General features: G+C 34.8%; 1 non-coding gene across 1 annotated transcript; it reads right to left on the bottom strand.

Moving 5' to 3' along the window:
• Nucleotides 1–13251: 13251 nt before the first annotated feature.
• LOC128280066 (small nucleolar RNA R71) lies at nucleotides 13252–13358 on the bottom strand. Its single transcript, XR_008270247.1, has one exon. It is a non-coding gene; the product is annotated as a small nucleolar RNA R71 (small nucleolar RNA).
• Nucleotides 13359–15800: the final 2442 nt, after the last annotated feature.

Consider the following 15800-nt stretch of genomic DNA (forward strand, 5'->3'; position numbering starts at 1 on the left):
ATTTTAGACCGTTCTCAATGTATGTTTAGGGTCTCGTAGGCCCATAATAAGGACATTAAGATGTCGTTCGATTTGTTTTAAATTGGAACAAAATATTACAACCGTACTTCTCGAAAATATTAGAGTACATGTCTGGTAACACCTCGTACCTGGTTCCAGTCTCGGGTATAGGTAAGGGGTGTTACAATAAGAACATGAATAATTGAATGTGTTTGGTAGGAAAATATGGTATGTTTTAGTTTGGATAATGAGCATGAGTTTAGTTGATGAATATATGATATGAATGATGAGTGTTTTGTGGTTGAAATTGATTGGAAATATGATTTATTTGATGCTTGAATGGCATTTGTAGGGAGGACCCTAATTGGGTGGCAAATTGGCCTTGTAAATGGCCTATTTTTGTCCACACAGGCAGGGACACATGCGTGTGTCTCAGCCGTGTTGCTCAATGGCCATTTTGAAATGACCCTAGGCAGACCACACGGTCGTACACATGGGCGTGTGCTAGGCCATGTGGCCAAGTCAGTTTCGAGCACGGGCTAGACACACGTGCGTGTGATTGGCCGTGTGAACCAAGTCAGTAGCCTCCGTAATTTTCACACGGCCTGGCACATGGGCTTATCTTGTGGCTGTGTGAACAAGTCAGTATGTATGCTCTATTTTGCCACAGCCTGGACACACGGGCGTGTCTAATGCCGTGTGAGGTACACAGCCTATTAACACGGGCATGTGACCTTTATAAATTTGAAAAATGTTTAAGTTTCAAAAAAATTTTGTATGAGCTCGGTTTAGTCCCAATCCCTTTCTAAGCATGTTTAAGGTCTCGTTGACCTTTGTAAGGGACTCTATATTGATGTGTGACTTTGATGCTATGACATTTGTGAAATGAATGCGAAATGTTTAGAAGTGTCCGATAATGCCTCTTTACCCTAGTTCGGCGACGGATATGGGTTAGGGGTGTTACATCAAATATCAACTAACAACAATGAAACTTTGCATTAGATAGTAAAGAAGTATACATAATCCCCAAATTTGATGCTAACCCACTTAGCGCGAAATGATAGCAAACTATACCATTTTTTACCATTGAAATATCTTACGCCTCACGAATACCACCTAAAGGAAATCGAACCCATCAATTGAAAGTTTACAAACAAAATAGAACTCACAACCTCAACACAACATAATTACACCCCTTACTAGCATACGGCTAAACAGTAAAACCCACAATGAACATTGGCACAGAACAATTCAAAAACATAAGAGCAAGAAACCAATAGAACTCAACAATAAGGACCCAGAAACCAATAGAACTCAACAATAAGGACCTAAAAAGCAACACGTTAAGAAATTGGGAACATAAAGAATAGGATCACTGATTGAGAGGGAACAATTGAACAAGAAGTATGAAAGAAAAAGCAATGATAGAACTTTTAGAGAAAACAAAAAAGAAAAACATAAACCAAAACTCAACAAAAGAAAATCAGAAAGAGGGAGAGAAAGTGGATGAGTGAGGGACATTTTTGAGGAAGGAATTTTAGAAGAAAATCCTTCATCACTATAGTTAAAACTACCCCACTAACTCCCATAATTATCCACATGATATTTTTATTTTGAATTTAAAACAAAAAATAATCCCCACTTTGTACACACAAGATTTCGAACGGAAGACCTCCAGGTAGGCTAACACCTTACCACTAAACCAACAAACTTATTCTATCATAATTTGCTCAAAAATATTATTTAAGCTACAAGTTCAAAGATAAGGGTTTAAGCAAAAAATAGAAAGAAAATTCAATAGAATGGATTTGATCACAGAACCTCTCACACACAAACACAATACCTAACCACTAAATAAGATCAATTCACTTGATAAAATTTTCACAATCTTAACTAAAAAATCAGAGCGTGACCATTCTTGGTTTCACGAACCCAATTTCTTCTAACCTGATTTCTCGGATGTGACAATTCTTAGTCCTCGAAATTCCCATTGTCACACCATACACTTAACCACATTAACTAAAATTTTTCTATTCACATTGATCACCACGCTATCGTTGCACAACTCTGATTACAATGCAAACTTGACTATATTTCACTCCTAATCTAGACAATATTTCTAACAAACTCCTTACTCAATAACTCGGATTGTCTCCAAAATTCTTTCACAAAGATAACACTAACGATTCCACAATCTCAAAGTCTTAGAAACTCCAACAACAATCAAACACTTAAGTGCTACCAAACACTTAATTAATGCATGATGCAATTCTAGATATAACTGTATCACTGTAAAATGCATCTCAGTCCTCATGATGCCTAGTTGTACGAACCAACCTCTGATTCCCTCTCTGATTCGAAGCTTGTATTTGACTCAAAGAATGTCGTGAACAGTCCCTAACATGATGCTCTACGATCCATAACTAAAACACGCTCTCTAAGTGATTTAATCTCTTCCGCTAACTTGGTTTAATTCGACTAAAGTCTCTCGGATTCAGACCCTCGACTCATAGGTACAGATTGAACCTCAATGGTCCTTTGTAGATCTCTAAACATATCCTGGGACACAACATCATCTCTAGTTTCTTGATTACCGCCCTTAGAAATGGGTGTCTTAATAGTATCGCTAATTTCCCAAATTAGGCATGCTGCCTGGAGAAGAGGACTCGGCGTGAGCCATTTGACAACGTCTACCTCGTCCTCGCTCTCCACGATCACATATACCATAGAAACTCATCTTACTTTCTATAGTTCAAAAGTCCTAAAGTTTAGCTTAGGTTTCTTTTTAAACCCTAAGTCTAAAGTTTAGTCGATATACTTATCTTAAGGTAGAAATGTCTTATTTTACAATCTCTAAATCTAATAGTTTTACGAAAGTACTAAAGTAAGAGTAACTAAAGTACAGTTAACTAAAGTATAATTAATTACTTAGATTGGCGTCGAAGACCTGGATTCACATTTTTAGAACTTTAGTAAATCTTTTTTACAAATTCACCTACACCAGATTTCCAAAAATTTCTTAAAAATTAGAAATTTCAAAACACATTATGCATAAGATTTTAAACCCAAAAAACACAGCCCGAGTTTTACAACATGGCTCTAATACCACTAAATGTAACACCCCAAACTCGACCTAGAAGTTATGACTGGATGTTAAGGAATTACATTAATTTGTTTAAAAGCCTTTATTTCAATCAAACTAAAAACACATTTCAAAAACATAAAATTTTGGCAAAAACTTTATAGATGATTAGAAAAAACAATGTTTGAAAACACCTATTTAAAACCCTGAATTCAAATTCAAAGTCGCGCGTTTTGAGAGTACTAAAGTTGGCAAATCATTTTCAGTATTAAAACAATCATTCATTAAAAAAACATATATTTTATTTACAGAAAATACTTAAGTGATTACTTAATCTTGCATTGGAAAATTATTAGAGTTTTAGTTTTTAAAATCGAAATTTATTTTTGTTAACTCGTATAATTTTGCAGTTTAATGTTAAAATACCAAAAGCCGACGAACAAAACACAAACCCAAAACCAAAACCAAAACTGAAATCGAAATTTTAGTCCAAAAAAAATCAAAAGTCCGATTAAAACTTGATTAATTAAAAATAATCAAACGAACTTAAGCGTAAAACCAATCTGAGCTCTTGTACGCCATCTGGTCCTAAGTCAGAAGTTAAACTGAAATGTATTAAACAAACAAATGAGCTAGAAGCCCAGTGTGTGACTTGGCCCACAAGAAAAATTTTTATTTAACAAGCATATATGTAAATGTCATCACAAAATTTTATTTATAATGTATAAATATCATGTCAAAATGTTGTATTCCTAGAAACTTATATCATATCACAATGTCATATTTTTGGACATATTTCAGATCAAAATATCATATTTTCATAAACATTTATTAGACTAGAACAATTGCAGATATAGATCCTACCCCAATCCACTACATACCAACTTAATTGAACCGATCACACCAATTAAGACTAAAAAAGTCCATCCATCCAATCATACTGGGTCGTGGTGGTATGCCACTCATATAAGTACAGCTGAGCCGCCAAACAAAAAAATTATAGTAATTCGCTAGAATCAAATATATGTCGTCAAACCACTATAATTGCAGTCAAGCTATCATATCTGATTTTGTAAATACACTGCCAGAAGATGCAGTAATACTGCCAGAATCACACTTCCTCCATCACATATCATATCCCACCCTAATGCTCATGCAAATACTAACAAAATTATCAAGTTACAGATCATATACATATTTCACATTTTAAATATACCTTATCCCTATCACGTACACTCGAAAAAAATATTAGATTTCATATTTTAGAATCATATTTAAGCCAAACGGATGCCACAAAAGGTCTAATTACAATTTTTAGAGTCTAACGGCCTAAGTAAAATTTTTCAAAAAATGGGCCCACAAGCCCATGTGGCCCACACGGCCTAAATGGCGCAGCCCCTGTGGCCCACACGACCCAAATAGCCTAGACCATGTGGCTTACATGATCTTCCACATGACAGTGTGACTAGAACATTTTTGAAAATAGTGTTTTTTTTTAGTTTTCCCGAGTTTCTAACGTAGTTCCGGGTTAGAATCACATACCTGATGCTATTTCTGATTAGCCACACAATAGAGCACTACTGAAACCTACAACCAATCATTAAATCGCAATGATTAACTATCAACTAACAACACCAAAAATTTGTATTAGATAGTAAAAATATACATAATCCCCAAATATGATGTTAACTCACTTACTGCAAAATTGACAGCAACCTACACCATTTTTTTACCATCGAAAGATCTTATGCCTTACGAATACCACCTAAAGGAAATTGAACCCATCAATTGAAATTTTACAAACAAAATAAAACTCCCAACCACCAGACAACATAATCACACCCCTTACCAACACATAGCTAAATAGCGAAACCCACAATGAACATTGGCACAGAAAATTTCAGCAACATAAAAGCAATGAACCAAAAGAACTCAACAATAAGGACCCAACAAGCAACATCTTGAGAAATTGGGAACATAAAGAATAAGATCAATGACAGAGAGGGAAAATTTGAACAAGAAGTAAGAAAGAAAAAAAAAATAACAGAGCTTTCAGATAAAACAAAAAACGTAAATCAAAACTCAACAAAAGAAAATAGAAAGGAGGGAGAGAAAGTGGATGAGTGAGGGTTGTGAGGGAGGAATTTAGAAAGAAAAAAAAAATAACAGAGCTTTCAGATAAAACAAAAAACGTAAATCAAAACTCAACAAAAGAAAATAGAAAGGAGGGAGAGAAAGTGGATGAGTGAGGGTTGTGAGGGAGGAATTTTAGGAGTCCCTCATCACTATTTTTAAAAATACCTGACTAACTCCCATCATTATGCACATGAGATTTTTCTTCCAAATTTAAAAAAAAAATAATCCTCACTTTGCACACATAAGATTTTTTTAACAGAAAACTTCTAGGTAAGCTGACACTTTACCACTGAGCCAGCAGGCTTATTCTGTCATAACTTGCGTAGAAATATTATTTAAGCTACAAGATCAAAGATAGGGGTTTAAGCAAAAATAGAGACAAAATTCAAGAGAAGGGATTTAATCACAAGACCTCTCATAGACAAACACAATTCCTAGCCACTAAACTAGATCAATTCACTTGATAAAATTTTCACAATCTTAACTTAAAAATCAGGGATTGACCACTCTTGGTTCACTAACCCAATTTCTTCTAATTTGATTTTTGGGATATGACACAAAAGATATGCACATAGAGTTCATCAATTAAGAAAATATCATATATATTTAAGAAATGGGTTGTTGGATAATGATCTTAGATGATAAACCACATATTTTGAACATATTGGGCTAATTTGAAATGACTTAGAGAAGTTAGGGAATAAATATGAAAATTGTTCCATAACGAATTTCTCTTGTTTCTGAACATCGAATCATGATTTGGTATCGATACCAAGGGTAAAATACCAATACCTTAAGGAGGGTATGCATAGTTCAGTCAAAGTATCAATATTATAGTAAATATATCGATAATTTAATAGGTATCGATACATGTTGAATTTTGTTTAAATCTTTTGAACTTTGTAGCTCAAATTGGTATTGATACTAGGACAGGAGTATCGATACCTAAGATAAGGAACATATACCTTATATTTAGCATAAATTCTTGAGCCTTGCTTTGTATGGAAAAGAAATGTTGAAACATATTTTACCCAATAATTTTATAAGATTTTATTTAAGACCAATTTTATATGGGAATATTACGTTGATAATACTAAAATATTTACTGCATGAAACTCAGTTTATTAAAATATAGCCATGGTGGCAACAAATGTAGCATTTCTATATCTTGCCTCGACAGTCAGGATAGGGATAGGGGTGTTATAGGTTTAAAACTAAAAACTAAAAATAAAATTAAGACAAAATAAAAAGATATCATAAAAGAAAAGAAAAGAAAATAAATGAGAAGAAACTCTAGGCAAAGGTGAAATTTTTGTTTGATTCTTAGATTCGATGATCGACACAATGATAAATTTAATACTTTTAATAAATTCGTTACAGTTGTTGGCTCAGCGTCGGGCAACATATCTCTTCTTACCTTTTGGTAACCAAGAGGCAGCTTGTCTGAAATTTGTCACATCCCAAAAATTGGGTTAGTAGAATTGGACATTAGACTAAGGATTTGAGAGAAAAATTGGATTTTGAGACATATGAATTAAGATAAGATAAGATAAATAATTAGTTAATAATATTAAAAATAATAATTAAATAAAATAATGATGGTAGTAATAATCGGGGCATTAGTAAAAGTTGTAACACCCCAAACTCGGCCCAGACGTTATGGCCGAATCTGTCGTGCCACATTGGATTTGAAAAACCCACGTTCCGTGTTAGTGTTTTAAAAACCATATATTTTGTTGAGTTAACAAAGTGTATGGAAGCTGGGCACCAGGTAGGTATCCGGAACAGAGGAGGTGAGCCATGAAGGCTGCTTAAGTACCAAGCTCTTTGATTGGATCCAATCCTAGACATGCCCACAACCATAGCCATACTTTGTTATATCGAGTTTAAATTCGTTTAAGTGGACGTCTCTGATAAATCGATTAATCGTGGCGTTGAGATATTTTGAAAACAAGTATCATTTTGAAAACACGTCCTAAGCCTAGCCCATTTGAATAATTATCAACCAGGTTTAAAGTTATTAAAAATAAAATAATCCCGAAAAGAAATAAAAAAAAAGTTAAAAATGGCCTTATTACAACCCAAAAATAAATAATAATTAAAGGAAATTAAATGAAAACCAACGCTTATTTAAAAGTCCGAAGGCGATCATCGTGGCTACTCTGAATCCCCTCCGGCCCAAGTCCCCACATCAAGGCTCACCTGCAAGGTTAAGGAAAGGGGGGTGAGTTTGGAAACTTAGTGTGCAACAAGCCCCTTTCAGAGCCCAAAACAATAACAGCCTGTTGGGCCTAAGCCCAAACCCAATCTCAACATGTACTGGGCCGTAGCCCTTTTCATATTTCATATTTCATAACACTGGGCCGAAGCCTTTTCATATTTCATATTACTGGGCCGAACCTTTACTGTAAACGGTATGGCCCATAGGCCCATTTCAATATCACATATAATGTCAATGAAAGAATGCAAGCCCATTTGGGGAGACTACTCAACCCACCATCCGCTACTCTCCACCCGTACCAACCAACACACCATGTGGGGATTAACTCAACCCACCCCGCCATAACTCTCCACTGGTAGCATAGCTGCTTTATCATATAACTGGAGGCCTAGCCTCTTTTAATAACTGGGGCAAAAGCCCTTTTAATAACTGGGCATAAGCCCTTTAATAACTAGGCATAAGCCCTTTAATAACTGGTGCATAAGCCCTTTAATAATTGGGGCATAAGCCCTTTTTCACTTCCTCCATTCATATAAAAACCCAACCCAATGCATTATGATTACATCATGTGCATATCATACATGTCATGTTTATCGAAATCCCATGTATTAAATTCATACATAAACCCTAGGGGTATAATGGTCATTTTTACCTAGGGGCAAAACGGTCATTTTCATGTTATAAGGGTAATCTTGTAATTTTACCAAAAATTAGGGTTTCCATGTTCATTAACGGTTACTAACAATTCATGGGTGCAAACAGTGATTCTGGCCCATTTTTAGCGAAATCGAGTTATTGGGCCTAAAACCCCTAATGGGCCCTACTTAGCCGATTTTTTCATCTAGGCCCATTTAGCCTATATCCATAACGGTATTAACAGTTTTAACATGCAATTTAACAGATTTTTGTTTTCTACCAATTTTTCCCAAATGGGCCCGAAAGCCTATTGGGCCCTATTGCAGCCCTTCGAGGCCCAACTTACCGTGAATGCCAAAATTCACGTTCTTACCGTTTCTAATGTTCCTGATCATCATCTCAATGAATCTAACTAACTAATGAGCGTTCGCTTGCTCACAAGTCCTCGAAATGCCAAAATTTCGGCATTTCAACTTTTCGGCATTTATCGCTTTACGCTTATGAAAAAGGGTTCGTTACACACCTGTTTGGTGATATTCCTCTACGAGATCTCCTACACGATTTCTCCTATAATCCATCGTTAATAATCAGCTTCCCATAATTGAATCAAAAAAATCATCTAATACTAATACTTACACATTCGGCCACTATCCATAATGGCCTTAGGAATCTTACCTTTGTCGCGATTGATGACTAGGTCTAGCCACTCCGGAGATCCAAGCTACCCTAAGTCGATGCTACACCTTGCTGTTCCTCCACTAAATAAACCACAAAAAATATTAAAAGAAGACCCCATAAAGCCTATACCCATATTCGGCCATCTCCCTAAATTATAGGGTTTCAGCTTTTGGCCAACAGTTACTCTAGAAATCGTTTAGAGTTTGGGCACTTACCACAGTCTTTCTCCTCTTGAATCCGGATGCCTAAAAGGTAAAGGAATTGAATGCCAACAATTGAAAAGGAAAGAAAAGGTTGCTGGTCACAAAGAATCGGCACCCCCCTAGCTTCACTGATTTCGGCTTTTGCGGTATTTCGGCAGAAGTAGAGATAAAGGAAAGAAATAATGGGTGAATGAAGGGAAATAATGGGCTAGTTTGAAAGAAAGATAAGGAAGAAAAGATGGAAGAAGAGATGGTAGGTTCGGCTGCAAAAAGAAAAAGAGAGGAGAAGACTAACCTCAAGGGAGAAAACGGCACACCAATACCTAAGTGCCGAAAATCCCTAACTAAAACCCCTCTGCCAAAAATCCCCTCTCCAATCTCCCTTATTCAGCCAACTCTATCTCCATATCAAATCCCTAAAATCTCTCCCCTTATCCCTCCTTAATCTATGCATTTGACTTGATCCAACTCTCCTCTTACAGAATCACCTTAGGTTCCAACACTTACCCTTCCTGCACATAAAAATAAATACTCTTATTTGCCAACACAGGGAATCGATCCCCTGTCTTCCCTTATTCTCCACACGCCACCTTTTTAGGAGCTTAGTGGCGTCACCCTTGCCACTTTACTAAAACTCTTTTTGTGATACATTTTACCCACAACTTTATATAAGGGCACCTAGCCAGAACCCCTAACTCCTAAGTCCAAAATTTAAAAATTCTACCGGGTTTTGGCCAACTCATGGGCCTTCCATAAGCCCATTTACATACCCAAATTATGAATTCCATAATCACATACCAAATTTTAGAAACTTACTTAAAATATCAAGAATCGCGAAAAACCCGAAAATCAAGATGTTACAAAAGTAAATAATAATAATAGAGACTAATTTGGAGTAGTGGTTAAAGTAGAGGTTAAATGTGTAAATTAAGACTAGTAGTTAAAATGTAGCTATTAAAAGAATAGAGAAATAGGAGAGGACTTAAAGGGCAAAAAACCTAATTTAAAAAATAATTGGTTGGCTATAGAAGTCACTTACCGCCTAAGCTCTCTCCATCTTTTATTTCATTTTTAAAATTTGTTAGATCTAGACTGGAAATTTTTCTCTCAAAAATTTCTGCATCTTTTATATTATCTTAACATCCAAACACTTCCTATTCCTTCAATTTTGCAAGAAAATCACTCTTTCTTCTCCAATTTCTCACCTAAACTTAGCTCGTTTTTGCTCAATTGGTGCAAATTTGTGGAGGTTTTTGAATTAAAGGCAATCTATTTTTTTTTATGTATTAAATTTTTATTAAGTGTTTTTAATTTGAAATTTCATAGATCTAAGCAAGAAAATTAAATATCCATAGTTTTAAAGCTATCTTTTGCATATAAAATGGTGAATGAAGAAATAAAGAGCTAAGAGGTGCTTTTAAAATAATTTTTAGTATACTTTGACGAAATTAAGTGGTATACAAATTCTATTTAATAAAATCTTTAAGTAATTGAATAAATAAAGAGTTAGTCCAATCGAAATAACACGAGATTTCGCAACAAATGCTGAACCTCTGTTAACTTGGGAAACATACATGTATATCCCTTCTCAACCTTCTCCACTCCAATCCCCTACAACATGCCATATCTCGATTGTAATCTACCATGCGTTTAATTTGATCCAAGTATTGAATTTCGACAACATTTCTCAAATAACTTTCATCAATTAATAATCAAAGATATATCTATTATATCACATATCATTAAAAATTTTATATAGATGTTAAATTACAAACTGTACAAACTTACCTAGACTGAATTGTAGTAGTTATAAAAGTTTAGGGACTATTCCACAATTTTTCCTTTTCCACGAGTATCAACCTAGTCTTGATTTAAAATATAAAATTCTTCAATTACTAGCTTACATTTCACCCTACAACGTACTTTACATTTTATACCCTTTTATTTTTTAAATTTACACAATTATCCCTAACTTTTATAACTTTTGCAATTTAGTCCCTTAACTCGAAAATCATCAAATTGACCAATTTTCTCAAGTAAATATTCTATCCAAATATACTAGGCTCTCAAAAAGGCCCTAATAAACATCCAATTCACTATCAAACCCTAAAATTTTGACATTTTCACAATTTAATCCTAAAATCAAAGTCTAACAAAAATCACTCCACAAAATCATCGAACAACACAACCAAAGGCTCAATTATATGGTTATCATAAAAAAATTCAAATTTATAAATGGAAACTTCTAAAATTTTTAACAAATTCAAAAACGAAGGTATGAGCTAGTTAAACCTAGTTGTAACGATTTCAAAAACATAAAAATTATAAGAAATGGACTCGAAATGGACTTACATGCAAGAGGAAACAATGGTCGAACCTTTCAGATAGATTTTCATGGTGTTTTTGGCTATGAAGAAGAGAAAAAGGAAGAAGAAATGTCTTTTACTACATTTAATTTTGTTTTGATTTCATAATATTTACCATTTTGCCATTAAAACATATAGTATTTAATAATTTTCATCAATAATGCCATCCAATGTTAATTCTTAGGGGCTAACTAATACATAGGTCCCTCCTAAATTAGTAATTAAGCTATTTGATCACCTAAATTCTATAATTACTATGTTTTGCACCTTTTACAATTTAGTCCTTTTTCTTTAATTAGCTATCTAAATGTTAATATTTCTGGAACAAATTTTTATATGACTTTAATGACTCTGTAAATATTCTAAAAATAATATTTACAAGTCAATACAATGGAAATTTGTGGTCCCAAAACCACTATTCTATCACCACTGAAAATCGAGTTGTTACAACTCTTCCCCCCTTTTGAAATTTTGTCCTCAAAATTATTACCTGAAAATAGATTCAGATACTGTAGTTTCATCGACTCTTCAATTTCGCAGGTAGCTTTCTATGTACCATGACGATGCCAGAAGACTTTTACTAACGATACTTGTTTATTTCGCAGTTTTTTAACTTCTTCAGCCAAAATTTTCACTGGTTCCTCAAAATACGTCATATCTGGTTGTAATTCAATCTCACTATGAGGAATCACGTGCGAAGGATCAGATTTGTACCATCTCAGCATTGAAACGTGAATACATTATGAATTTTCTTGAGTTTAAAGGGCAAAGCCAGTCTTTAAGATATAGGGGAAGATTCTTTCTACAATCTCGTACGGTCTAATAAATCTCGGACTCAGCTTTCCTTTCTTGTCAAAATGTAGCATTTTCTTCCATGGAAAAACTTTTAGAAATACTTAATCTCCAATAGTAAATTCTATATCTTTTCATTTCAGATCCGTATACGATTTTTGACGATCAGATGAAGCTTTCAAACGATCTTAAATAATTCAAACTTTGTCTTCAGTTTCTTGGATCATATCCATTCCCACCATTTTGGATTCACTCAATTCAGACCAATACAACAGTGTTTTACAATTTCAACTGCAAAGAGCTTCAAACGATGTCATTTTTATACTAGACTGATAACTATTATTATAAACGAATACTACTATAGAGAGGTGCGCTTGCCTTTGTCGTGAGTTTAGTGATGTCATCAAGTTTTTGGAGCCATTGTCGATGACTAAAATATTAGGAACACTAGAATTTTATTAATTTAGCCATTTTTTTTACTTTTATTGCATTTAATTTTTGTTTAATTTGTGTTTTCTAATTTTTATCTTGTTTATCTCTAGCAGGTTCCTTTAGTTTATAACTAGAAGAAACCCGTCAGGACCTCTAGTTTTCGACAGTGAGATTGAAAGTACAGCTCGTAGAAACTGTAGAGAAGCGAGGCCGAGTCGATGAAGTACTGTGGAAGAGCAAGAGGACATTATTGTTATTACTAAAGAGATGGTTGAAAATCAGAATAATCAGCTACTTCCTATGGTTGCTGTGAATCCGAAAAATCCAAATCCTGCTCCTCGTACTATGTATAATTATGCCAAGCCCAATTTAACTGGGGTTGAATTGAGTATTGTGAGACCTGCTATTGCTGAGAATAACTTCAAACTAAAGTTGAACACCATTCAGATGATCTAACAATTCGTTTAGTTCAATGGTTTGTAAGAAGAAGATCTAAATACTCATTTTGCTAACTTTTTGGAATTCTGCGACACTTTTAAGATAAATGGTGTTTCTGATGATGCCATTCGACTACAGTTGTTTCCATTCTTATTAAGAAATAAGGCTAAACAGTGGTTGAACTCCCTACCATGAAGTTCTATCACTACATGGGAGCAAATGACTGAAAAGTTCCCATTAAAGTATTTTCTGTCGGCTAAGACAGCTAAGTTGAGGAATGATATCTCTTCCTTCGTGCAAATGGATTTAGAGACCTTATATGATGCATGGGAGAGGTCTAAGGATTTATTGAGAAGGTGCTCTCACTATGGGTTACCTTTATGGTTACAAGTTCAAACCTTGTACAACAGTTTGAACCCTTCAACTAGGCAATTGATCGATGCAGCCACCAGTGGGACTCTGAATAATAGAACACTGGAACCGACTTATGAGTTTATAGAAGAGGTGTCATTGAATAATTATCAGTGGCAAGTCATGAGAACAAAGCCAATGAAAGCGGCCAGTGTTTTTACTATTGATGCGGTCACCATGTTATCGAATTAGGTAGAACTTTTGAGTAAGAAAATTGATGGTTTATATAGTTCTACGCAGGTACATCTGGTGATACAGTGCGATACAATTGGAGGAGGGATGAACAATCAAGAATTTCTATCCTACAATCCTAGCACAGAGAACAAACAAGTCAATTATATGGGTAATAATTCTAGACCTCAGAATAATCCCTATAGTAACACTTATAATGCATGTTAGAGGAACCATATTCTAGACTTCAGAATAATCCCTATAGTAATACTTATAATGCAGGTTGAAGGAACCATATTCTAGACCTCAGAATAATCCCTATAGTAACATTTATAATGCAGGTCGGAAGAACCATCCCAATTTCTATTGGGGTCATCAAGAAAACCAGAGATCGCAACCCTTTCCAGGCTATAAACAACAACCATACCAGCAAGATAGAAAGCTAAACCTTGAGAAGATGCTGACGAAGTTTATTTCGGTGTCAGAAACCCATTTCCAAAACACCGAAACAACACTTAAAAATCAATAAGCATCAATTCCAAGACTCGAGAACCAGATAGGACAGCTTGCTAAGACAATTTCAGAAAGACCACAAGGTAGCTTGCCTAGTAACATTGAAACTAACCCAAGAAAGCAACTTCATGCAATTATGGTTCAAAATGAAGAAGGGTTAGTTGAACCTGAACTAGAACTAAGGTAAAAAAGTGTGGCAAGTCAAGGTAAGGTTGAGGTGAGCCACAGTCAACAAAAGTCGGTAGGTAAGGAGTATAAACCTCGAGTCCAATATCCTATTGCGACTAAGAAATACCACACAAATGAACAATTTGGTAAATTTCTTAAACTTTTGAACAAGTTGCATATTAATTTACGGTTTATTGAAGCTCTTTCAAAGATGCCAAATTCTGTAAAATTTTTAAAGGAGCTTTTAGCAAACAAGCGGAAGTTAGATGATTAGTCCCACATGGAGCTAAATGCAGTTTGCTCAGCTATCTTACAAAATAAACTACCCAATAAGTTGAAAGATCCAAGGAGTTTTACTATTCCTTGTTTAATTGGTAGTTTAAATGTTGATAATGCTTTGGCTGATTTAGGGGCAAGTATTAATGTCATGCCCTATAAAATGTTTAATTAACTAGGTCCTGGGAAACCCAAACAAACTAGGATGAGCATTCAATTGACAGATAGAACCATTAGATTTCCTAGGGGTATTGTTGAAGACGTTCTTGTTAAAATTAATAAATTCATATTCCAGTTGATTTTGTTGTTTTAGAAATGGATGAGAATAGTGATGTACCTTTAATTTTAGGATGACCCTTTTTAGCAACTACCAGAACTATTATAAATGTTGGTACAGATGAATTGATACTTCGTGTAGGAGACGACATGATTACTTTCCAAGCTTCTGATTCTGCTAGGTTATCTAGTAATCGACATAATTATATGAGTTCTATTAATGTGAGTAACCTTGTGGCTCACCCTTCTTTACAGGAAATCCCTCAGAAAAACGTGATAGAGCCACATTCTAGCTCATGCGACAAAAATAGAACAACTCATGAAGAATGAAGGCTACAGATCGATGAACTAGATGAATGGTGGAGACATGTCAAGGAGAAACTGAGAACATACAATGAAGAACCAAAGCAACGCCATGAAAAACATAAGGATGGAACAAACCACTTTAAGGTTTGGGACTAGGTATTTCTAGATAAACTGGACCCTAGAATTGCCACTTTAGAGCTTATTACAAAAGAAGCAACTCCTTTTACGGTACTCAATGTCTTCCCTTACGGTACAACCTAGGTAAATCATTCTGAATTCGACACATCCAAGGTAAATTTTACTCAACTCAAACCTTATTTAAATAAAAGAATTGACACTGATAAATAGGAGTTTTGACTCCGCAAACCACCGTGATCGTGCGAATACAAGGTAAGTCGAGCTTAGACTTTAAATAAGTGCTTTTTGGGAGGCTAAATGAATGCTAACACTACTAATTTATGAATTTTATATCATAATATTTTTAAAAAAATTAAATAAAAAAAGTGTTTTTGACCCACACGACTTGGACACACGGGCGTATCCCTAGCCGTGTAGATTAAAAGGGGTCCGACAGTGAGTTACACAGCCTAACGACATTGCCATGTGACTAACACGGTCATGTTCTTGGCCATGTGGAGCTTGGGACTTAATTTTTCAAAAAAATGACAGATACACTACCTAAAATATCACACGCC

This window comes from Gossypium arboreum, chromosome 8, assembly GCF_025698485.1.
Source record: "Gossypium arboreum isolate Shixiya-1 chromosome 8, ASM2569848v2, whole genome shotgun sequence".
NCBI lineage: Eukaryota > Viridiplantae > Streptophyta > Magnoliopsida > Malvales > Malvaceae > Gossypium > Gossypium arboreum.